The following is a 24,745-nucleotide window of genomic DNA, read 5'->3' on the forward strand; positions in this document are numbered from 1 at the left end:
ACTATAGATATGTCAACTAATTCTCCATTATTCTACCCTCCCTAAGAATGAAATAACATATACCGGTACATTTTTTTTTACATTTTGAACTTCTTCAATAGAACTACGGAATGGAATGAAACCAAACAGTGCGTAATGTATCTCATGAAGTGCTGACCAAGTGATATTACTTTAAAGCTTATCCATCATCAAAGATGGCCGCCAGTGGGGAACTTCGTTTAAGATAGGAACCTATAGGAAATACATACAAATGTCTTCTTATAGAGAACCACTGAATGGAATGAATGGCATGAATGTTCCTTACGAGGTGTTGACCAAGTGTTGTAACTTTGAAGTCAATCCATCATCCAAGATTGCAGCCATTGATGGACATCCTTTAACATAGGACCCATGGGGGAAATACAAATGTCTTCTTTTAGAGAACCACTGAATGGAATGAATGAAATCAAACACGGCATGAATATTCTTTATGAGGTGCTGACCAATTGTTACTGCTTTGATAAATATCCATCATCCAAGAAGGTCGCCAGCAGGGGGAGTAAGTTTAACATATGACGCTATGGGAAATACATACAAATGCTTTCTACTAGAGAACCATTGAATAGAATTTTCTTAATGAGGCGCTTACCAAGTGTTGTGACTTTGTAGCAAATCCATCAACCAAATGTTTCGTTCTAGACAACCACTGAATATTCTTATATGACGAGCTTCATTCGCTTTATGAATAAACCCATGCTCTAAATCCAATAAAATTTATTTGCACATGCGTATATTGCCTACTACAGAACAATGAGTTTTATCAAATTGACATGCATTTAATATATTTGATTAAATTAAAACATTTCCAACCTATTAAATGATGCACATGGTGTTACTAATTCATTTATAATGACTGTAATGTGTTGCACTTCGAAATTGACATATTTGACCTAGATACGACAATCGTTCATACTGGCTGTTCAAAACTCCTAACTCTGAAAAATCACATTGCCAGTCGTTTGCTTGTTTACAAACAAAAAAGGGAGGATTATGGAAGAGCCTACACAAACGGTTTACAACTCTACACATCGGTCATAGAAATTACCTTAATTGTCCTACTCAGAATCGAAATAATTGATGCAAGCTATACTTTATTTTAGTTTTATCATGGGTAGGCATTATATTCGTGTTATTTTAGCCCTCACTTACGCTCGTGCAAAAATAATCACGAATATAATGCATACCCTTGTTAAAATTACAATTAAGTATAGCTTGTATCAATTATTAATTAAATCCAAACATGGCATGAATGTTCCTTACGAGGTGTTGACCAAGTGTTGTTACTTTGTACTTGAACCATCATCCAAGATGGCCATCAGCATGAGACTTAGTTTAAATATAGGACCCTATGGGAAAATACATACAAATGCTTCTTCTAAAGGTGCATTGAATGGAATGAAACCAAACATGACATATATGTTCCTTATGAGGTGCCGATGAAGTGTTGCTACTTTCTTGCCGACTTACTGTTAAAAAAAGTAAAATCACAAAAATACTGAACTCCGGGGAAAATTCAATCAGAAAGTCCCTATTCATATTGCAAAATCAAATGACAAAACACACCAAACGAATGGATAACAACTATCACATTCCTGACTTGGTACAGGCATTTTCAAATGTAGAAAATGGTGGAAAAAAGATGGTATTATTAGGGAAAATGTTATGATTTTTAATCTATATTTACATGATTTCCAAAAAACTAAAGTAGATTAGGTGAGCGACATAGGGTCTTGAGAGCCTCTAGGTTTAAATTTCTGTGACTTTTTTATCATAGTTTTGCAATACTGTTATATGTTGTTAGAACTTAAGGTAGCACAATACAAAGATTTTTCATCCCAATCAGACACCTTTAAACTGATGTAATTCCACTCATCTTTCACTAAATTTTATAAATGAGGTACCAAAAGAAAGAAGAAGGGTTAATCTTTCAAATTGTAATAATTTCATTATGACATAATTATTACATAATTAATTGTTATGTAATTCGTTGTCATATTGTGATGTCCATACTTGAATGAATTTAGCTTCTTTCTTATTCCTTGCATCCCAAAATATTTTATAGATTCTCCAAAACTGTGTCTCAGATTTTTCCTATTGTATTGCATTTCATTCTCTCATAAATCTTCAATGAAGTTTGCAACATCAATTCACAAGAGACCACTAAATTCAATTGGGTATAAAATTTGTTCTATTGATGTTTTTGGAAATCTGAGACACAGTTTTGGAGGTCAAGCTGTGTTGTACAAGAATCTATAAAATATTTTGGGATGCTATGAAGAACAAAGACGCTAAATTCATTCAAGTGTGGACATCACAATATAGCAACTAATTACATAATAATTAATTATGTAATAATTAAGTCTTAATAAAATTATCACAATTTGAAAGATTAATCTTTCTTCTTTCTTTTGGTACCTCATTTTTAAAATATAAAGAAGGATGAAATGAACACCATCAGTTTAAAGTTGTCTGACTGGGAGTGAAAAAATCTTTGTATTGTGCTACCTTAAGAGTCAATGTCATTTTTGCTTTTCCACCTCATGAATATATTACTTTATATTCGGCAAAGCATTTAGGATTTGTTGGTCCTAAATGCTCTTCAACTTCGTACTTATTTGGGCTTTTTAACTTTTTTAATAGAGCGTCAATGATGTGTCTTTTGTAGACAAAACACGCGGTTTCTATGTTGAGTTCTATGATATATAGCCTCGAGTATATAGCGTATTAACCTTGTTATCATTCCAAATTCAGACCTAAGATCAGTTGTCAATTTTTATCAATTAGTGTCATTTTATGTTCGAGCAATTCAACATTTGATACAAAACGAGACATTAAGAAAATATGTAGAAGGGAGGATTTCCGACCGTTAGAATACGGACCCTGTGTTGCTACAGTTGAGGAATTCCAGCAGACTGTGCCGTTGTTATTGTTTTATGGACTTCCATATGTAGCTTTGTTTTATGTAATTGACAGTGTATTGATTTAGTTTTAATTCAAAAATAGAATATAAAAAGTACAACCTGTGTATTTCTTATTTACTAGTATTAAAATCTTCCGCTAGTTCCCCGTTTTGTAAAATTACAATACGTCAAACGTACTGGCAACATTGTTTTCGAATTAATAGGTAATTAAAAGCTACAATTGATTGTGATTTGTAGCCAGCACTTCTGTGCTGACACGAATTATCATTGATATGATCATAATTATATGGTGGCGAAGTCCCCTATACTGCTATAACAGTAAAAAAATCAATAAAAAAAAAAAAAAAAAAAAAAAAAAAAAATCGTTCAAATTTCCCCAAATTTTCGTTGTATTAATGAACTCAAAATCGTTCAAATTTTTTTGGTCGCTTTTTGTTAATTCCCGCAATGGCGCAGAACGCAGAAATCTTCCCTCTTCCGGTTTCGTTGTCGTGAGACTCTGAGTAGTCTAGTAAAATATAGGAACTAAAGGAACACAATACCAATATTTCATTTTTAAAAATTCTTTGTCTTTGATATGAATTAACGTTACCCGATGCATTGCGTTTCTTTGTTTACATTGAACATGGCATCATTACTTAAGTAACGTCACAAGTTAGTAAAATCCAAAACAACAGAACCAAAATCGGAACATTACGGGTATTTCCGTTTATTTTTTTAAACAATATTTAATAATTCATACAGACTTCGTCCCCATTCACAGGTAATGCCTGTCCCTAATTACGGTAGAAAAAAAGAAAAAAAAAAAAAAAATGAAAAAATCGGGAAATTTCCCGAAATTTTCATTCTACTAATGAATTCAAAATCGTCAACTTTTTTTCAGACTTTTTAAAATCCCCGCATCTGCGCAGAAATCTACTTTCTTTTTCGGTCTTGTTGGAATGAGACTTTGAATAATATATATTCATCAATTTACTGAAATATAAGGAAGGAACTCAATACTAAGTCATTTTTAATAATTGTTTGATATGAAAAAAAAACAACGTTACCTGATGAAAGCGTTTCTTTGTTTACATTGAATATGACGTCATGATTTAAATAACGTCACAGCTTGATCCATAACAACAGAACTAAAATCGTTAACGTTACGGTATTTCCGTTTCTTTTATAACATGTGATTTAAAAAAAAAATCATACAGACTTCGTCCCCATTCACATGTAATGCCTGCCTCATGGCCCAAGACCACAATTAATGATTCCTGTTTTTCGTTGTCCACGAATATAGTTCCCTTTAATAATAGTGTATTTTTTCATTATTTTGTTTCTTTCCCTTTCTCATATATTTCTTAGCTTTTCTGGGGTGGAAATGAAAGAAGAGAGCTAAAATAAACTTTTGGATGTTTTATTTTAACTGATTTTGATATGGAAAGAGTGATTAGGCCAGGTGCAAAAAGGCGATATTTATAGTTTTTGGAAAATCTTTTGACTTGTCCATAGGGGTATGGATGTGTATTGGCTGAATTTGTAAACTACAGAGGTGTAATCTTTCTGAATTTTGGATATTGTTGTGGACTAGAACTGTACTTTACACTCACAAAAAAATTCACAAAAAGATTAGGTGCATGTTTTTTAATGAAACAAAACGTTATTAAGAATTAATAGAGAATTTAATTGTGGTCTGTGGCCATTATGGGGACGAAGTCCCCAATAACAATAAAAATAAATTCTGATATCTTAATGAGTTTATTGATAAATGAAAGCTTAAAACTTACCTGCAAATCAATTGATTTTTTTAGAATGTTTTACCTGTCATGTACCAAGAAGGTTAAATATGTGACGTCACACATAACGTTGTAATAAGTCAATACTACACATATTATCGATTTACTCAAAATAGGCATTTTGCGGTGCGGAGTTTGGGGACTGCATTGAATTTCATTTTTCAATATTTTGGAGGGATTACTGCAGTTATCCATAGTGTTTATTTTTTAAAGTTTGTTCTAGCTATTTTATCCTGCTGTTTATCTTTTGTCAAAGAAAAAACATAGATATAGAGGAGCTTAAGCCTGTAACCAATACGTATGATATTTCGATCTTTAAAGATGTCCACATCCTTGGATTAGTAAACTTTAAAGCATAAACAAAATGTTTGAGAGACATATACTATAAAATATACCAATTATTTTTTTTATTTTTTTATGTAAAAAAATACATATTTAAACTTTAGAGCACAATGACAGTTGAACACGACGACACTGTTGTACTTTTAACATTCCTACAGTTTTGCGGGGAAATCCTTTATAGATCTATAAGCTTCAAAATGAAAATGTACGAGGAAATGACGTCTGAAAATGACGCAAAATTAATGAATGAGTTTATTTACATTGTGTTTGTTTAGTTAACGCATCAATGTAAATATAACGGAATTTGATGAGACTTGTCATCAAAGTGAGAGGATTAGCGCTATAAAACCAGGTTTAATCCACCATTTTCTATATTTGAAAATGCCTGTACCAAGTCAGGAATATGACAGTTCTTGTCCACTGGTTTTTGATGCGTTTTTTTATTTGATTTTTTCATTGATATGTAAACGAGAATTGTACCACGTGATAGTACTTTGAACTGAACTGGCTTGATAGGCTTGATATCATTAAAATCTTTAAAACACGGATATTATAAGTTGCCCGTCACAGAGTCCTTATTTACAATCACTTTGATATTTCCGTAAAGTTGTCAGGCGGTCAAAATCAAAACAATGAACGCGAATTTAGTGAATTTTTCGTGCTTTCGTGAGTTTATTCTTCTTGAAATAGTGACATTTTAATTTTACGTGGGAACCTAGAGTTCAACGACTACACATACAAGGTTTGGACTTGCTTATTCTTTGGAAATTCAAGTTTCATATTTCACCCCGGCAACCTGTTTTTGTAATGACCTTGTAAGCCAATTTTTAACACGAAGTTTGCAAATTTGACGTTTCAGCCATTTTAGCCTGTATTTTACACTGCAATGATAAAAGCCTCTCGCTTCGATTTTTAAAATAGCTCAGGAACCTGTATTTTTGCAACAACAGTCATTATGTTTCGTTTAAATGGTATATTGTTGTGTATATTCATTTTCTGCCCCGGCAACCTGTCTATCACTTAAATTAAAATTAAAACAGACATTTTTTCAAAATTCCCTATCATTTTGATGTAATTTCCGTGACCCGTATCCGATTTCTTTAGTATAATATTCAAATAAGCAAAGTGGCGTTGATTTCTGGATATGTTCAACTTCTTTGGCTTTGAGCGTCACTGATGAGTCTTTTGTAGACGAAATGCGCGACTTGCGTCAATACAAAACTTAATCCTGGTATCTATGATGAATTTATTTGACACTGTTCGTTTCCTCAGGACAACTTTAGAATTTTGCCAAGGAAAGGTTTGAGGAAATGACGTTTGACACTACATGTTATGTTTAATTTGACATCGTCAGTGTCCTCAAAAATAAATTTCGATGAAGTGATATTTAACGATAAGATGAAATAACGTTTGAAACTATCAGTTCAATGGGATTTACATCATCAAATTATGTTTGACGATGTCAGAATTCCTGAGAAAAATAGCTTTTAAAGGGAAAAATCATGGGAAAAAACGTAGCAATTATTTCAACATCTTTTCCTTAAGAACAACCTCAACAAATTGGGCTGATGTGAAATGACCAACACGACGATTCCAGGTAGAGCGGGTGATATACATTGTATGTACGTACTTTAATCGTTTTTTTCTAAAACAATTATTTGCCTTTGTGTTGTCGAGCTTTCTCAAACTTTAACATTGTACAACTGCTTTTAGCAATATTCGTTCGCGATTCTAGATTTTGTTTCAGAAAACATTTCATTTAGAAATAGAAATTGTATCATTATATATAGATCCGTACTCGCCAAAAGTTTCTTGGTGTTAACAATTATGTACTATTTTTCCTGAAAAATAAAATGACGAAAACTTTTATAGTCAGCTGTTTGAAAATTAAAAAAATGAAATAAAACTGTTTGTTTAAAGGGGAAACGGTTTCAAACATGTTGCATAGTTTTTATCATATACCAAATACTTATGTTTATTGAGATATTGCAAAACAAAAACCAATCAGAACAAAACCGGAAGTTCTCACATAGAAAGTTTAGAAGACACAATAAGGAGGCCCCTTATGGGGGTCCTAGTAATCACATAATCACCATTTTTTTGCCAATATAATCACATAATCATGAAATATTTTCTTATCTTTAGTAATCAAATAATCATAAACTAAAAATACAGTCCTAGGTAATCAAATAATCATGAAATATTTGGCTTAATAATCAAATAATCATTAAAAAAACGGCCAAGTAATCACATAATCAAAAACCCCATGAGGGCCCTCAATAAGAGAACGTTAGTTGAGATTGTTTAGACCATTGACAAACACGTGATGCTTTGTAATTGATTGACACAAAGGGTATGGCAAATCGTTTCTTTGTCCAATTGTAAAATATTCCATTACTGAACATTGATCAATATTTATACATATATAAACGAATTGTGTATCCTTTTTACTAAATTGTCATTTGGTATGTAGATACTCTGACAGATGTTAATAATTGCCTTTACTACATATAAATAAGTAACATAAGATCCATTCCATTTGACTCCATTACTATTAGATTAAGGTGAGAAAAATACTTTTTTAATTCTTTTTTGTGTACACATAATAACACAAGGAATGAGAATTTCTAATTCAAATAAAATGTTTAAAATAAAACGAAACCGATTTATTTTATTATTGAACGTACTGTTTAAAATTGAGCCGGTTTTGATAAGGACTATACAAGTTGCATATATCACAAGTACAGTACAGGTAAACATTTGTAGTGGGTTGCTTGATGTCCGACACACACACACACTGAATGTTCCAGTCGGATAATTGGGGTATACAAATATTATTTTCGCTTTGTTGGTAACATATTTCATATTTACCATAGTATGTAGTTTCGTTATAAAATCATGTTCGAATGAATTCACTAATTTTACAAATTCGTTTGTGTTTATTTTCTTCCCAAACATATAAATGATTGCATCATCGATACTGCGACTGTACTATATGCACATTCAAATTATTATGACGTCAAAACAGAATCTTAATGTTTTTTGTTGTTTTTTACAGGTTGTTTTTATGTATGATAATAAGCAAAATTGTTATCAATTGTCAAACCTAACAATAATTTTACAAAGTTTATAACTAATATATGTTACCCATTATATATTAGTGACTGCCAAGTGATTTGTTTTTCACTACACTATCAATATACGCTAGCGAATGAAGGCTTGTTTAAGTCAACATATAAAGTCAGGTTTGTGCAGTTGGTAGTGTGTTTCAGAGATTCAACATTGATTTTGGGAAGTAAGTTTATGGAATATTCATAGAATTCGCTATAAATTTTCGTTAGTTGAATTCCTGTTCAAACAGGAACACTTTTGATAGTTGATTGTATGAACGACCATATATTGTCTAAAATCAATAAACAGATCTGCAAGGAACAACGGGATAAAACAAGGAAAAAAAATCTGTGTTCCAGTACAAAGGACAGATTTCTACAGTCTGGAATCGTTCGATAAATGCACATGGCTTGTTCTCATACAAGCAACATTTTTTGCTTATATACTTTCATTCTTAAGTTAAAACGTTCAATGAATGTTTCAATTGTTCGATCGGTATAGTGCAAATTTAATCTACAAAAACAAGCCAACATTCTGCTGTGTGCAGTGTTGATTATATAGAATTATTATTTTATGCGCAGTTCCCTGTAAAATGTTCTAGCATGATGTTAAACGGAAAAAATATAGCTAAAATTTTCATTTTTCGTGCTAGGTACTATATTTCTTCAGAATATCGTGTTTACCTAAGCAGACATTGAAATGTTCACATATATTATTATTATTATTTTCAGTGCTTATATAGCGCTAATCTAAATAAACATCTACTTTAAACCCTTTACAATGCATAAAAAAAAAACAATGATACAAGTACACATAAATATATAAACAAAATTAAAAAAAAAAAAAAAAACTATGTTTCAATGTTTCAATAAAATCAAAATAGAAACGAAATGTTATTGGCAGCCAATGAACATATTTTGTAATTGGACTAACATGTTCGTTTTTCTTTTTCCTTGTTATTAATCATGGTACTTTTGTAGCTGTGTTTTGTACACGCCGTAATCGGTAGATTGCATTTGCGGGAAGTCCATATAGCAAAGGCATTCCCGACGTCACTAAAGAACAAACAAGTGCCTTTGCTGCATTCTCTGAAATGAATGGACGAATTCGACGATATTTCTGATCTGATCATGTTGAATAACTGACGATTTTTTTGTCAAAAGTGAGGTGACAGTCTGAGAACTCTTTTACTCAGTGTTTCGGAGAGAAAATTATCATCTTATATACACCCAATTGTTGAAAAATACATTGAATTTATTTACAATGACTTTAACATGTTTTATAAATATTTCTTCTTTTTTACTTTTTCTTAAATGTTTTTAATAACAATGTACCTTCCATTTATAGAAGAATTATATGTATATTCATCCAGTCAGTAATGACACAAGCAGACATTCTGATAACATTGCTTGGAAACAAATCCATTCGGAAATTAATAAAGTTCAGAAATAGAATCAGAACCGTGTAGTTTGAAACAAATGAAATTTTGTAATTGCTTGTGCTAAATAGGATTAAAAATCAGTCATATCTACAATGTGCAATTGTAGTGACAATTTCAATTGCAACTGTTATATTGTTTCTACTGATAGGTCTGGTGTTTTCTTCAATACAAACTCAAAGCTTAAAGCGGAACCGAGGGTTTAAAATATTCATAAAACATGATACAGAATTTTCGAAACAATTATTAAAACATTGTTGTGACGTCATTCTATTGTTTTACTCGTTCTTTATTTCAGTGATTAGACTATCATTTACCTGTAAGAAACCATTATGTTACCTTTAACGGTCCAATATTTTTAATAATATCCGTCATTTTTCTTAATAATATTAGACAGCTAAAGGTAGCATAACTGATTCTTATTCTTCCTAACATCATTTTCAGCTGCAATTAAAATGAAAAGAAAGCAATAAAGTAATGTTCTTAACGTTTTATAGATCATGCCGCAATACAAGGACCATTAACAACCTCAACCTTTATAATCCTGTGTACAAAGTGCGAATCTAGAATTTGCTTCATTAATTATTGGACTACAATGGTTTTTTTTATTTTTTATAAATTAAGGTTCTTCGTCCTGAACATGCATGCCATATTTGCCACTGGACGTTTAGCAACCAATAATCAATCTATCAATAAATTTAGGTTATTGCGTTGACTTACAATTTTTTTCAGTATGACATTATTGCTTACTTATTAACCCGAATAATTCAGTCGTTATATTCCGCTTACTACATCCTCGCAAGTAGGAGAGATCGATTACGGGGAGGGACCGAATTATTCGGGTTACTTACTTATGAATATAATTCAACACTTCGCTTATATACGATTGTTAATATGGGACGCAGAATAAAGGTAGACATTACTGCATGTTATATGTCAAACAAATGAATCGCGTGTCCGATTCGCACTTTGTTCGTAGTGATCGTTTTATAAAAGAAAATAAGAAAGGAAATAAAGAGACAAAATTATGTTTCGGTAACATTAAAAAAAAAACAAAAAAAAAAACAAAAGGTAAATCAATACACAAATAAATGAATTAAGAGCGACACGATCTTTCAAAAAGAAAAAAGAAAAAGAAAAAAAGGTGGCCCTTGTGGTTACACAATAAGTCTCTTGAAAATTCAGATGAACAACAAAAGAATATAACTGATTGCACGTTGTCATCTCTTTATTTGCTGATATTAATTATATATTTGAAATAAAATCGACAGCGGTGCACTCGATATGGTTGAAAGTAAACCTGTCTTTATATGATATTCTTTTTTTTTCTAATTCACCTAGTAATTAATAAAACCCGAGAAGAAACTAGAAACTAATAGGAATGGTACATTTTGAAATATGATGTAAGTAAAACTTGCCATTATTAGCTGCTATAACTATATCTTCTTTGTATCATACTTAAATCGGATATATCTGATTATATATTTGAAATAAAATCGACAGCGGTGCACTCGATATGGTTGAAAGTGAACCTGTCTTTATATGATATTCTTTTTTTTTTCTAATTCACCTAGTAATTAATGAAACCCGAGAAGAAACTAGAAACTAATAGGAATGGTACATTTGCCATTATTAGCTGCTATAACTATATCTTCTTTGTAATCCATACTGAAATCGGATATAACTGAATATTTGATTTTAATCCAAAGTTTGAAACAACAATAACTACATAACTTTCTTCGTTTTTTTGCATATAGAATATACTTTCATCACTTTATCCATTTTGAAACACAAAACGTATGTAAAAGTATTCGCGTAAAATATTTACAGTAGTCCGTGCGCACGCAAAAATCATGACACGCATACCCGATGTCTTATTCTTCATGTAGCAATACGACGGTAGGTATAGTGTTCGGCTAGGATCGTGGTTTTTCGAGTAATTTGATCGGGATTTTTCGAGTGTGACCACTTTTTTTCGAGTGAATATGAACAAAAATGTAAACAAACAGACTTCATCTCTAACAAGACGTGATATAAACGCCTGTGTTTAAAATACAAAGTTATAGCATGTATGATTGTATTTGATATAGAAAGACATTACTAACCCGACATTATTTTTCGTTAAAAAAGTAAAAATAAGCCTTAAAATGCTTTAATTCCAAAATACAGAATAAAGCCATTTTTATATAAATTACGCTGATAATGTTGAAGAAAATGCATACATAGAATCTATATATCCTTAGAAATACAGACACTTTACAAAAGTTTTTGTTTTTGCATTGAAAACGACATTTTGAGACTAAATTCATTTGTTTATGTTCGGGTTTTTTCGAGAGCAGTCCGGGCTTTTTCGAGGGTGTCCAATTTTTTTCAAGTGATTGTACAAATTACAAATAGTTAAAAATGATATATATGTCAGTGTATTTACGATTAAAAACCAAACAAAGTTTCAAATTAAGCATTTTTTCAGGCATGAACCAATGCAATGCAATGAATATTCGTTCATTTAAATATATATTTTGCTGTTTGTCACATTTTATAACTTTCAAGTACAGTACATATTCGAGATGTCAACAATATAATGTACGCATACATAATTTGAATTGAGACGTACATACAGATATTTGTATTTTTGATGAACTATTCATTTCATTGTTCATTGTTGTTTTTTATGCATAAAATCTAATTCAAATGTTTTTGTCAGTTGGAATAAAAATCGAGCGGGTTAATTGTGTGCTGTTTGTTTTTTTTATTATTCATGTTTTTTTTTTGTTAGGGCGGAGATCAGGCCTCCATCAGTAGAAGTGTTTTATTACATTTTCCTGATTCTTCTTTGCTGTCCAATACTGAGGTTTCTTACTCCGTTTTTGTTAATAAACAGCAATGGTCGCATGATACACATGTCCCGTTTTCAAAGTTCATTTCTCTTATTCATGGTTGTGTCTTATTATCTATTTCTTGCATAAATAGAAATTTCTCGTATCATCACTACACAGAGTGTGATATGAAAATACGAAAGTCTGCATTAATTTTGATCTGCTTGTGTCACAACACCAATTACTCCCTCCACTGTAGAACGTATGTAAAAGTAGCCTTACTCTGACACAAAATAGTGCTTTCGATGTCCTTGTTTACTTGTTTACTTAAACAAGGACCAACAAATATTCAAAAATCAAACTTTTGGTGAAATAGAAATATATTTAGACCATTTCGAACCAAAATTTACTTTTCTATGAGTTAGAATTAAAATTTGAGGATTATTGCGCTTAACGGTATACTAATTAAAGATTTCGAGAAAAAAACAGGGATTATTATTGGAGTACCTCTATTTGAAGGTCAGTTTTTTTCTTAGAAGGCTTTAGAGGTATTGGCATGTAGAAATATGATACATGTACATATCAGGATATACCTGTTTTCTAGAAAGTTAAACTTTGTGTAAGATATTTTGAAAGCTGCGAAAAACAGATAGGGAATTCTAATTGGTGGTCTGACACCTTATACATCATCATAAGACGATATTACGGCATTTTCACTGGATATTCGTTAGGTCATTGATGACATTCAAATGTTACGACGATGTACATTTCGTGTGCAAAATGCTAGAACAATGATTCTCGGAATTTTTAGTTTAACGTAATTAAAGTTTTGGGCGTATTAAGACAACTAGGTTTAATAACTTGTGAGAATGGGATATCGCTTGATATCAACTCTCGTCATTTAATTCAAATAGTAATAATAAACTCGCTAAAGGCTCGTTTTTTATTTCATTGAAATTGAATAACTCGAGTTGATAAAAAGCGATATCTATTCCCACTCGTTATGACACCTATAAATAATTTCTCAATGTCAAAAACTTAACTTTAACAGAAATCATCTCGTCTGAAACTACTTGACCAAGTTCATTATAGATAGAGATAACTGTAAACAGCAAGAAGAATTTTCAGTAAAATAAGATCTACAAACAAGTTACCATCACCAAAACAGATAAAAGAAGGACGAAAGATACCAAAAGACAGTCAAACTCATAAATCTAAAACAAACTGACAACGCCATGGCTAAAAATGAAAAAGACAAACAAACAACAGCACACATGACACAACATAGAAAACTAAAGAATAAACAACACGAACCCCAACAAAAAACTAGGGGTGATCTCAGGTGCTCCGGAAGGGTAAGCAGATCCTGCTCCACATGTGGCACCCGTCGTGTTGCTTATGTGATAACAAATCCGGTAAATAGTCTTATTCGGTAGGTCACATTCATGAACGGGAAGGGGATTGTAGTTACGACGTAAGGAACATATCCGATATCATTTGTGAAACGGTTATTCCATAACGGTCAACCAACTCGTGATGGCGTCCGTAAAATTTACGAAGGAATGATTTCAACTTCACCATTTGGAACTCTTGGTTTAAAAGCTTCCTTGTGAGCAGCAACCCTCTATCAAGAAAATCATGATAGGAAATGCAAGCACGGGAATATCGTATTAATTGTTTTGTTTTCAGTCGACCCTCATTGTCAATTTCTAGATGTAAGTCAAGATATGAGGCCAACTTAACTGTATCTGTAGTATCCTTTATCTCTAGCTCGATTGGATTGATGCGTTCAACATAGTCACCAAATTTTGAATTAATTAGTGAAAGAACTTCATCTATATAGCGGAAAGTAGAGTTAAAGGATATTGCTTACTTCTTATCTTTCTTCCTAAGAAGTTCCTGGATGAAGTTAGCCTCATAATAATAAAGAAACAGGTCGGCAAGTAGAAGGGCACAGTTTGTTCCCATTGGAATGCCTACATTCTGTTGAAAAACACGTCCTCCGAACGTAACAAATATGTTGTCAATCAAGAAATCAAGCATCTTGATAATATCAGTTTCAGATAATTTTTTGTTTGAATCAGCGTGATCCTTTACAAAGTAGGATTTATCCATTTTGCCATTTATTCTATTATTGTCTTTAATGTTGAAGAATGCCCTCTGTTTGACATGCACTGCAGCAAAAAGACTAAGGGGCTCTTAAGAAACTCTATAATGTTAAAAAAAATTCCATAACTCGGAAATGTAAAATCAATAATTTCTAAAAAATCGAAAGGGATGCTAACTCAATAGACAATTCACCGAAGTTCCATTGGTTACAGCTTTTTTTTGTTTTCGTCAGACATACTGACGATGGACGAATAGACAACGGGGTACCATAATACGTCCCGTATAAAAACTCCATGGTTCATCACGAAATTTTTTTTTACATTGACAACAAAAGTACCAAAGTGGAAAGGGAATAATATAAGTTGCAATAACTTGTTTCCCAATCAACTATTTATAAATATGTTTAACCTAACAAAAGTACTTTGAAATGAAGTTAAAAAGATTATGATTCTCCTGCACTTTGTTCTAAATAACTTTTAAAAAGGATCTAATAATTTCTCTTTTAATACTGGAAAGTTGTGGTAGAACAATTTTCGAACAGAAAACTTGCATTAAATTAAAAAAGGTTAGTTTTGATCAATGCAGTATTATGTTTTTATGATTGATTTATTGAGAATAAGTAATAGTTTCATTCATTAAATTACCGGTATAAACTAGAAAAGTCATTTTTTAAAGTCTAGAATATCTTTTTCTTATTCAAATTTTCTGTTAAAAACCCGGACCATTTGTCATGACTAAAAACTCGGACGATTTCACAGTTGCTCTCGAAAAAACCCGGACAATAATAAACACTGAATTTTTGGTTTAAATACAAGGAAATTGTGCTTCTTTGTTGGTCAAACTATGTAATGTATTCAATATAAGATCGGTAGTTTTGTAAAAAAAACTATTATAATTACGAAATAGCAGTTAATTGAAATTATCTCATTTGTTATCACTCGAAAAAGCCCGAACTACACTCGCAAAAAATGGACCGAATCACTCGAAAAACCTCGATCCTGACCGGACACTATACCTACCGTGAATACATGTTGATTAACTTCAGCTGTACTTTCTTTTTGTCTAATGTTTCACTTGAGCTACTGTTGAAAGGGGCTAACATGTAGGATAATATATAAATAACACATAGCTGAGAGGGTGATAGAGCAGATTGTTACCCCGAGAAAACATTGTCAACTGAGGCGAAGCCGAGGTTGACAATGTCTTTTCGAGGGGTAACAATCTGCTCTATCACCCTCTCAGATATGTGTTATTTACTTTATTATACTGAATGTTCTGTTATTAATGTCGATTAAATTTAAAATTCAAAGTAATAAACTATTACATCTTGTACATAACCATCCGTATTTAATAAAGCGCACACTTGATCAAACGTCTCCGTGAAGGGTAATAGAGTATTTGACATAAGATAAGAGTTGTATTTAATAAAGCGCACACTTGATCAAGCGTCTCTGTGAAGGGTGATAGAGTATTTGTCATAGGATAGAGTCGTGTTTAATAAAGCGCACACTTGATCAAGCGTCTCCATGAAGGGTAACACAGTAAATTGACACCCTCGTATTAGCCAATCAAAATCTGGCATTTTGACATGAAGTATAATAAATTATAATGTTAAGTAAGCTTATAAACAAAATAATTTTCACACCTGATAAAAATAAATCTTTGCTTGCTTTTTTTTTTTTTTTTTTTTTTTTTTAACTTTTTGACATGTTAAACAATGTTTTAAGTAAGATATAAGCCTCTAACAGTCCATTCTTTAAAATATTGAACAGCATGGACTGTTATCGGCTTTTATCTTACCTCCTATACATTTCTAGGAATATGATTGGTTAAAAGCGTCCGCTCGGAGATGGTGTATATTTGATATTAGGTTAGTAGGGAGGCGGGGCTTATATCATACACGGTAAGTAATGGAGTTACGTCCCTTTATATTCCATATTAGGTAAGAAGGGAGGAAGGCTTATTTCATACACGGTAAGTAGTGGAGTTATGTCCCTGTATATTCCATATTAGGTAAGAAGGGAGGCGAGGCTTATTTCATACACGGTTAGTAGTGGTGTTGCGTTCCTTTATAAAAACAAAAAGGTACTGAGAAAAATCTTAAAGGTTCAACAGACGAAGAAATTGATGATTTAGATTGAAATGAATTCATAAAACACATTTAAACCTATCAAGTTGTTATTGCTGGCGTCTGTTTATGTAGGATCAATGAAAGTAGTTTCTTAATGCTAACAGTACTGAAAACTTGCTCATTTTGATAGGTCACTAGTTTAAATTTCACACTAAAGATAGTCGGTAAGATAAATTCGTTACATAGTGTGCTAGTGACCTAATACGGTATATATGGGGTCAGTAAATTCCATATGGGGATTCGAACTTCGCTCTCACCCCATATGGAATTTACTGACCCCATATGCCGTATTAGGTCACTAGCACACTATGTAACTAAAAATATCCTTTACAGAACATATTCACACCTTTGAATAACATCACACAATTATCCTTCTCATTGTAATATACAAATCCAGACAGTAATTCACTTTTTATAATCAATGTCATCTTCTTCAAAAGAGGAAATATAAATCATTTATAATTGTCATTTCAATGAAACAGCACTGATATAGTTTTGCGAGGACAAAAAGGTTAAATTGTTCAAGATTTTTTTTCTGCTTTAGGCAAATTCAAATACTTATATATCTTTAATATCTTGATTATCAAAAGCACACAACGTTATATAAATTCATTTATGTTTTGATAACTATAAAACTAACTCAAGGAATATGAAAAGTGCGATCTTTCAATATCAGATACTTACATTTTATTGATTAATGTACATGAATTGTTTTTTCCCGAAAAGGTCCGTTGCTTTATACATGTAAATGAGACGTCCATATTTTCATTGAGAAAAAAAAGCAACATTGGCTCTCGGGTCTGGTTTAAAAAAACTGATTAAAAATTATTTACCTCCACCATTGCTTCTTTTTCTTTTTTTTTTGTTGTTTTGTTACATATATGTACTATTATAAACTTCCAAATGTTTTTTAATTCGCTAGTTCATCAACCAGTAGGCTGTTTTCTTCAGGCCTCAGGCCTCACGGGATTGCACACTTCATTATTGAAAATATCTAGAGTTTACTTTCATAATTATTCTACAATGGACAATGGAAAGTCATAAACATACTTGCAGTTTTTACTGCGGATACACTCAGATCAGCACGTAGTTTATTTCTGTTGTGTGGACGTTCACGTTCACTGTGTGCTTTGTTAGATGCATTTCTATTGCATCCATATGCATTAAGCCTTTTTATTGTTTGGTCTTTTGTTGTACTGTTACACCACTGTCCGAGGCTAGGATTAGGAGGGGGTGCCGACAACAAACTTGTTTAACCAACCACTCTTTGTGGTTGCCAGTACAAGTCAAGAACCTGTAAATCAGTGGTTGTCGTTTGTTTGTCGTGAAACACATTTGGTTGTTCGTTCATTAATTTGTACATACATTAGGCCGTAAGTTTTACATTTGCAATTTCGAAAGATATAAGAAAATGTGATATGAGTGCCAAGTCACAATTTGTAAAAGTAAACCATGATAGGTCGAAGAACGGTCTTCAACACGGAGCATTGGCTCACACCATGCACACCAAACAGCAAACTATAAAGGGTTCCAAAATGACTAGTGTAAAACAATATAAACGGCAAAACTGAAGCCTTTTATAGCTTAATATATACATGATATACGGTATAGACATTGCGCATTTTGACCTATAATTGTTAATTTTCTGTGTCATTTGTTTTATTGTGGAGAGTTGTCAATTATACCACATCTGCCTATCTTTATAAAGCATTGTGCATGGAAAACCATGTACATGTACTATGAAAATTAGAAGAAAAAAAAAACTTATTTTCTATTGGACAAGTATGGTTGAGTACTGTGGATATTTCGTTGGATACCAATTTTCTCGGGTTTCGTGGGTACGGTTGAACCACGAATGCGAAGGTTCATTGAATAAGAATATTTCTGTAGGTTTTTTATGCAGAGATAACAAAACTACGAAATCAAATATCCATGAAAGGCAAATGTTCCTTAATCCACGAAAATGGATACCCATGAAAATTAATGAATCCACAGTATTATAGCCAGACTATTTGCTGGGTATTAAAATGAAGATTCAAGTCGGTATAAAGTTTAACAATTTAATAAACGATCCAACAAGAATATAAACGATGTTACAATATTGAGTCCGGTGTTTACGGTTTAAGAACCTATCCAAAACTGAATATAAATTATTTTTAAGAAGTATATAAAACAGAATAATTTAGAAATACATGTAACAACGGATTAGGCAATTATTGTCCATTGTTCAGATAATCTGCTAAAACCTGTCTTTGACACGTAGATACGAAGTCCATTATCGGATTAGTGGATCAGTTTAAACCAAAGATAATTGTGTGGGAATATTTGAGCTAAAAATGACAATTGAAAGATATAGTAATTAAAGTCAGAAAGATGATAGTCCAAATAATTAGCATGCTTTTCGTCCGGTCATATTTGCCTCTCTCGTCCAGAATCACGTCCACGGGATTTGAATTTTCATAACTAATATCTTCTTCCACGGTATTGATAGTTACGCCTGTTTTGATGATAATTTCCTGAATTTGTTCGATTGTTGTTTTTTAATTGTTCTAGTTCATGTTCGTAACTTTTGCAAATTGCCTTTAAATCAAGTTCACTTTTTCTAACTACATTGTAAATTTTTGAAACATCACTACAATGTAATTTCCAATTTTCTTTTTCTTCTTTTATCTCAGTGATATAGTCTGTTATTTTGTCGTGTCCTTTCTCATATCTTTGTACGGTGTTCTCCAGTTCGATAATTTTAGCGTCTCGAATTTTAATTGTTTCTCGAAGATTCTGAGTATTTTCTAGTTCTCTTGTCAATTCCATTAATGTAGACGTATGGATGAAATTTTCGTCTTCCAATTGGGTTTTTAAAGTTTCAATTTGGTCCCTTAGAAAACAATCACTATTGATAGTTGAAATGAAGCCAGCATTCCCGGTTTTGTTAAATGGAAGTTCCTGAAGTGTCCGTTTTCGATCAAAATAATCTTGAAGTCTTTTAGAATCTCTTTCCTTTTTCTTAATTGATTTCTTATTGTTACAATTTTCCTTTTGTGTCGAAATTGAAACAATTTTAAGTTCATTCTTATGAATTTTATCTCGGCCAACACGAGTGAAGCACTGTCGAGCAAAATGTCCTGGTTTTTGACATTTGAAGCATTTTGAATTACTAGCGGCACACAAACTCTTGTTGGTATGTTGCTTTCCACATTTTCCACACATTCTGATAAACTCTCTTCTTTCTGGATTAACTCGATACGGCATATAATTCCACATCCATGCTGGTCTTAAGGAATATCCGTAATAATCCATTGTATTGATATTACTGTCCAAATATAGTTCGTCCGAAATATAATAATTCTGGGGTAAGCTAGTCACTTGTCTGTAACTTGTCCTTGGGGAAATTTTGCTTGGCTGCGGAGGTAACGGAATCTTGTGTTGATCTATAAAAGATAACACTCACGAGTCTCTAAACACCATGTATAGCCAGACTATTTGCTGGGTATTAAAATGAAGATTCAAGTCGGTATAAAGTTTAACAATTTAATAAACGATCCAAAAAGAATATAAACGATGTTACAATATTGAGTCCGGTGTTTACGGTTTAAGAACCTATCCAAAACTGAATATAAATTATTTTTAAGAAGTATATAAAACAGAATAATTTAGAAATACATGTAACAACGGATTAGGCAATTATTGTCCATTGTTCAGGTAATCTGCTAAAACCTGTCTTTGACACGTAGATACGAAGTCCATTATCGGATTAGTGGAAACATACAGTTTAAACCAAAGATAATTGTGTGGGAATATTTAAGCTAAAAATGAAAATTGAAAGATATTGTAATTAAAGTCAGAAAGATGATAGTCCAAATAATTAGCATGCTTTTCGTCCGGTCATAGTATATTGTAAAAAAGGCAAGTGTCAAGATTGTGATCTCATTTAGTTTGCCATGTATTAACCATACCTTATATTAAGTTTTTATCGCAAGATGCGATTGGCAGAAATAAAAAATCATGACATTAATAGCTGAATTTTAAAATCACAACATTTTATTGCTATATATATGAAATCACAATTTTCTGTTGTTTCAAATAATAACATTGTTAAATACGACATTTGTTTTTTTTTTTCAAATCCGGCTACTCATCAGTTTAAATGTAGGAACAATTGTTCTGTGGATGTGTTTGAATCCTTGTTTGTCAGCAGAAAAAAAACTTCTGTCTGTGATAAAGTATATTCCAAACGATATATCACAATTGTTTAAATTTTATTGTTGGAACAAGTTAAATGATTTTTATAGTCTATAAAGTTATTCTAATTTTTAGAGAGGCGGAAAAATACTCGTTAGTTGTAGAAAAACTGAAAAAGCACAATGTCAACTTATAAATTAGAGTATTCGAAAAGATACTACAACTGGCAAACAAAGGAGTAATATTTCCAAATGCAACATGAGAAAAATATCCTGCCCATCTGAATGCTTTATGGGTATACATGAAGTTGCGAACATAATAGCTGCAGCATTGTCCCTCTCACGACCTCCAGTCGAATAATACAAATATATATCATTTTACTGCTGCGTTCACTTATGTTTCTATGGACCATTTAAGGAATGCCTTTTAAAATACTGGATCCAGATATGTATCCATTTGAATCCAACAAATATACATTCTATGTGATTGATGTTATTCATTAAAAATATTTTAATGAATAGAATTTAACAAAAAGATATAAACCAGAACGTTATGTTTGATATCATAAACAAAAAAATGTTTTTGTTTTTTACAGAACCAACAAAAAATTAAAAAAAAAAAAAAAAAAACCCAAATCAGAACACAACTCAGAACGTTGTGTTTGAAATCGGTATTCCCTTAACAAAGGTTCATTCTATCTTCATGGTTTTATATAGTCCTTTGGATGAAATTTATCGATGTTTTATTTGTAACTTGCATTTTTTTTTGTGTTTTTGTTTTATTGTTTTGTCATAAATGAAGACATTTTTCTTTTTATCATTTGACTGGCTTTATAGTTGGTCATGTTGATGCCTTCATTTCTATTAATTAAACTAAACTTTTGTCAGCATTTTGTCTTGTCAAGTTGCAACACTGCAATTAATACAAATGATATGCAACTGACTTTGAAGAAAATGAAGGAGATAATAATGAATAAAACATTTGTCTTTATAATTATCTTTTAGACGGTAAGTTTAAAACTACTATTACTTGTCCAATTATAAACTGTTCATAAATAAGTTAATACTTATGAAATTTATTATGTAGCCCATTGTATTGCAATAGTGAACGCAAAGTAGCATTAACACGAATTTTTGCACATTGACATCAGAGGTTTTACGTCATTACGTTTTATATCAGGAAAGCTGTTACATATCCAATTACAAGCATTTTAGAAAAGCTTTTATTCCAAAAATTTGCCATTACCTACTTATGAATTTTAGCAAGGAAACCAAAGCTACAACGACAATTTATATGGACTTGATATCCGTTCATCGAATCCTATAATGATCAGATGACCAAAACGAGAAAAAAGGCTAGTTCGATCGTCTGTTAATAATCGAAATGATTTAAACAACAATATTTTACAACAATTAGCAACCATATAATATCTTTATTAATGATATTTACTGAATAATATTTTTGAAATTTTGAAAATGTGTACACCGTGCAGTCAATAATTCAATATTTAATGTGTCATATTTACAATCATACGATGTATCAATGTAACTGCGAAAGCAAAGTAGCATTTGATATCCAAAAGCAGTGTTTTACTTTTGTTTGGTTTCTTGTCACGTGATCATTCTCAAAGCTACTATGTATTCTATTCATACAACACATTGTAGTGTTTCATAAAAACATATTGTTTATTATCTTAGCGCAGGTATTAATATACCTTCGAATTGTCAGCTACCACATGACAAAAGAACGATTCGTATGCGAAAGCAAATTTACAGAACTAACATTGTTGGGTTGATGTTTAGGCGAGTTATATATATATATCTATATATGTTAGCGGCAATAAGTGAAATTAGGCATTAAGCTTAAATCCTAGGCAATGAGCTAACGCCTAGGCATTAAGTTATTGCCTGAAATTTTCAGGCATTAAGTTTATTACCTAAAATTTGGTGATGATTATTCATCCTATTGCCGAACATGATTTTAGGCAATAAGTGAAATCTGGAATTTATGTGTTTTAAGTGATAATTTTTTTGAAATAAAGTCTTTTCTTAAATATTTTCCTAATATGTTTATCTGACAAATCTTCAAATTTTATTACTTTTCTTATTTAAACAGAATTAACTCATACTTTTTTGTGGAAGTACAAAAAATAAAAAAGATTTAAAAAAGTGTTTGTATCCCATTAAAAAGGGGAGATTCTACATAATCCTAATAATAACTATTTGAAAATATTTACACTTCACTGGTCAAGCTGGTTTGAACTTGTCAAAAGTAGACAAAATTAAGATATGATTTTTTGCTCATATCATTTTTGGATAAGTAAATTTCAAGGCCGTAGCTACCCTTGAGGGAAGTGAGGCAATTGCCTCACTAAAATTTTGACACTGATTTTTTTTTTATATATAATTTATAGTCATTTGTTGTTCTGTCTCAACCTTAATTTCTATAACTTGTCATCTTTCCTTTTAAACTATTCTTCCTGGATATAACTCCGCATCTCAACGGGTGATGTTTCTCGATTACACTAACCTAGTAACGATAATCATTCTGGATCTCTAGTTAAAAATAGGCTCTTGCAGAAAAAAGAAAAGCGACACTGAAGGTAAGAATAAATAATTCTAGTAGTTTTTTGTGAACAGAGTCTGAGTATTGCATATAACTTCATTAGGATAAGTAGACTGACAAATCAAGTACTGGTCTTCGGAAGGGGCAATCCTGTCTGCGTATTAATTTCATGAACTTTAATCTTTCTTTTTACAGATAAATGAAATATAAATAATATGAAACATGAATGCATGGATTAGCTTTCATCCATGATGATGTTTCTTTAACCTTAAAAATTGAAAGAATATTCCATATTCGAATTTGATATTATTGAGGAATGGTAGAACCTTTAACACAGGATTTTGTCTTTACTTATTCGGGACTACGGAATTTCGTTTCTTTATATTCGGGGTTTCGGAATCGGACACCCCCAACCCCTAACCCCTAAATTTTATAGATTCTGGAACTAAAATACCACCAACTATTTCCAGAAATAATTTGAAATTACGGAACTACATGTAAACGTCAAAAACTCCATTCCAATTCCCCTGTATCATATATACTTACTCTATAGATAGAATCATATACATGTATCTTATCTCATTCTATTCCTAGTTTGTCTACTCTTTGTCAGCATAAAAGCGAGTTTAATATTTTGTAACTGCGACTGTATGATGGTGCTTTCAGGAAAGCTTAATTCCCTTTTGCAAACAAAACTGTTACTACCGATGCTGCTACCGAATTGCTGATGAAGAAGGAATTAGAAGAAGACATTGATCATTGTGTTGATGATAATGTGCTACCTTTAGAAACACAGACTGCCCTGAAACGATTGAAATCTTGGAAAAGAGCATGCATGACTGGCGAGAGATTGTGCGGTCTTGCCATGCTCCATGTTCATCGCGATAAGGATATCAGCAGACCAAATTATGATTCTGAAACGATTTGACTGAACCGGCAATAGAAAAATTTGGCAAACTCTACTGAATCGATGTTTGTTCCATGTTCTAGCAGCAGACTCAAATCAGTGATATCTGGATGATTATCTTACATATAAATTTAAATAAAGTTGTTAAAAATTAGGTGTTAGTAATTAAAAGTCTTAAAATATGAAAAATTTCTATAAAAAGTGTCCAAATTCAAAACATTATCAAACTCTCTAGAAATGCCTAGAATGCAGGATTTTGCACCATTCATTTCATACCCTCCAGAAAAAAATTTCGCCTCGCTTCGACTCGCTTCGCTCGGCTCAATTATTTTGCCTCACTAAAATAAGATGCCTAGTTACGGCCTTGAATTTTCTTTGTTAAAATATTTGTTAAATACCCTAAACT

The sequence above is a fragment of the Mytilus galloprovincialis genome, chromosome 10, assembly GCF_965363235.1.
Source record: "Mytilus galloprovincialis chromosome 10, xbMytGall1.hap1.1, whole genome shotgun sequence".
NCBI classification, from domain to species: domain Eukaryota; kingdom Metazoa; phylum Mollusca; class Bivalvia; order Mytilida; family Mytilidae; genus Mytilus; species Mytilus galloprovincialis.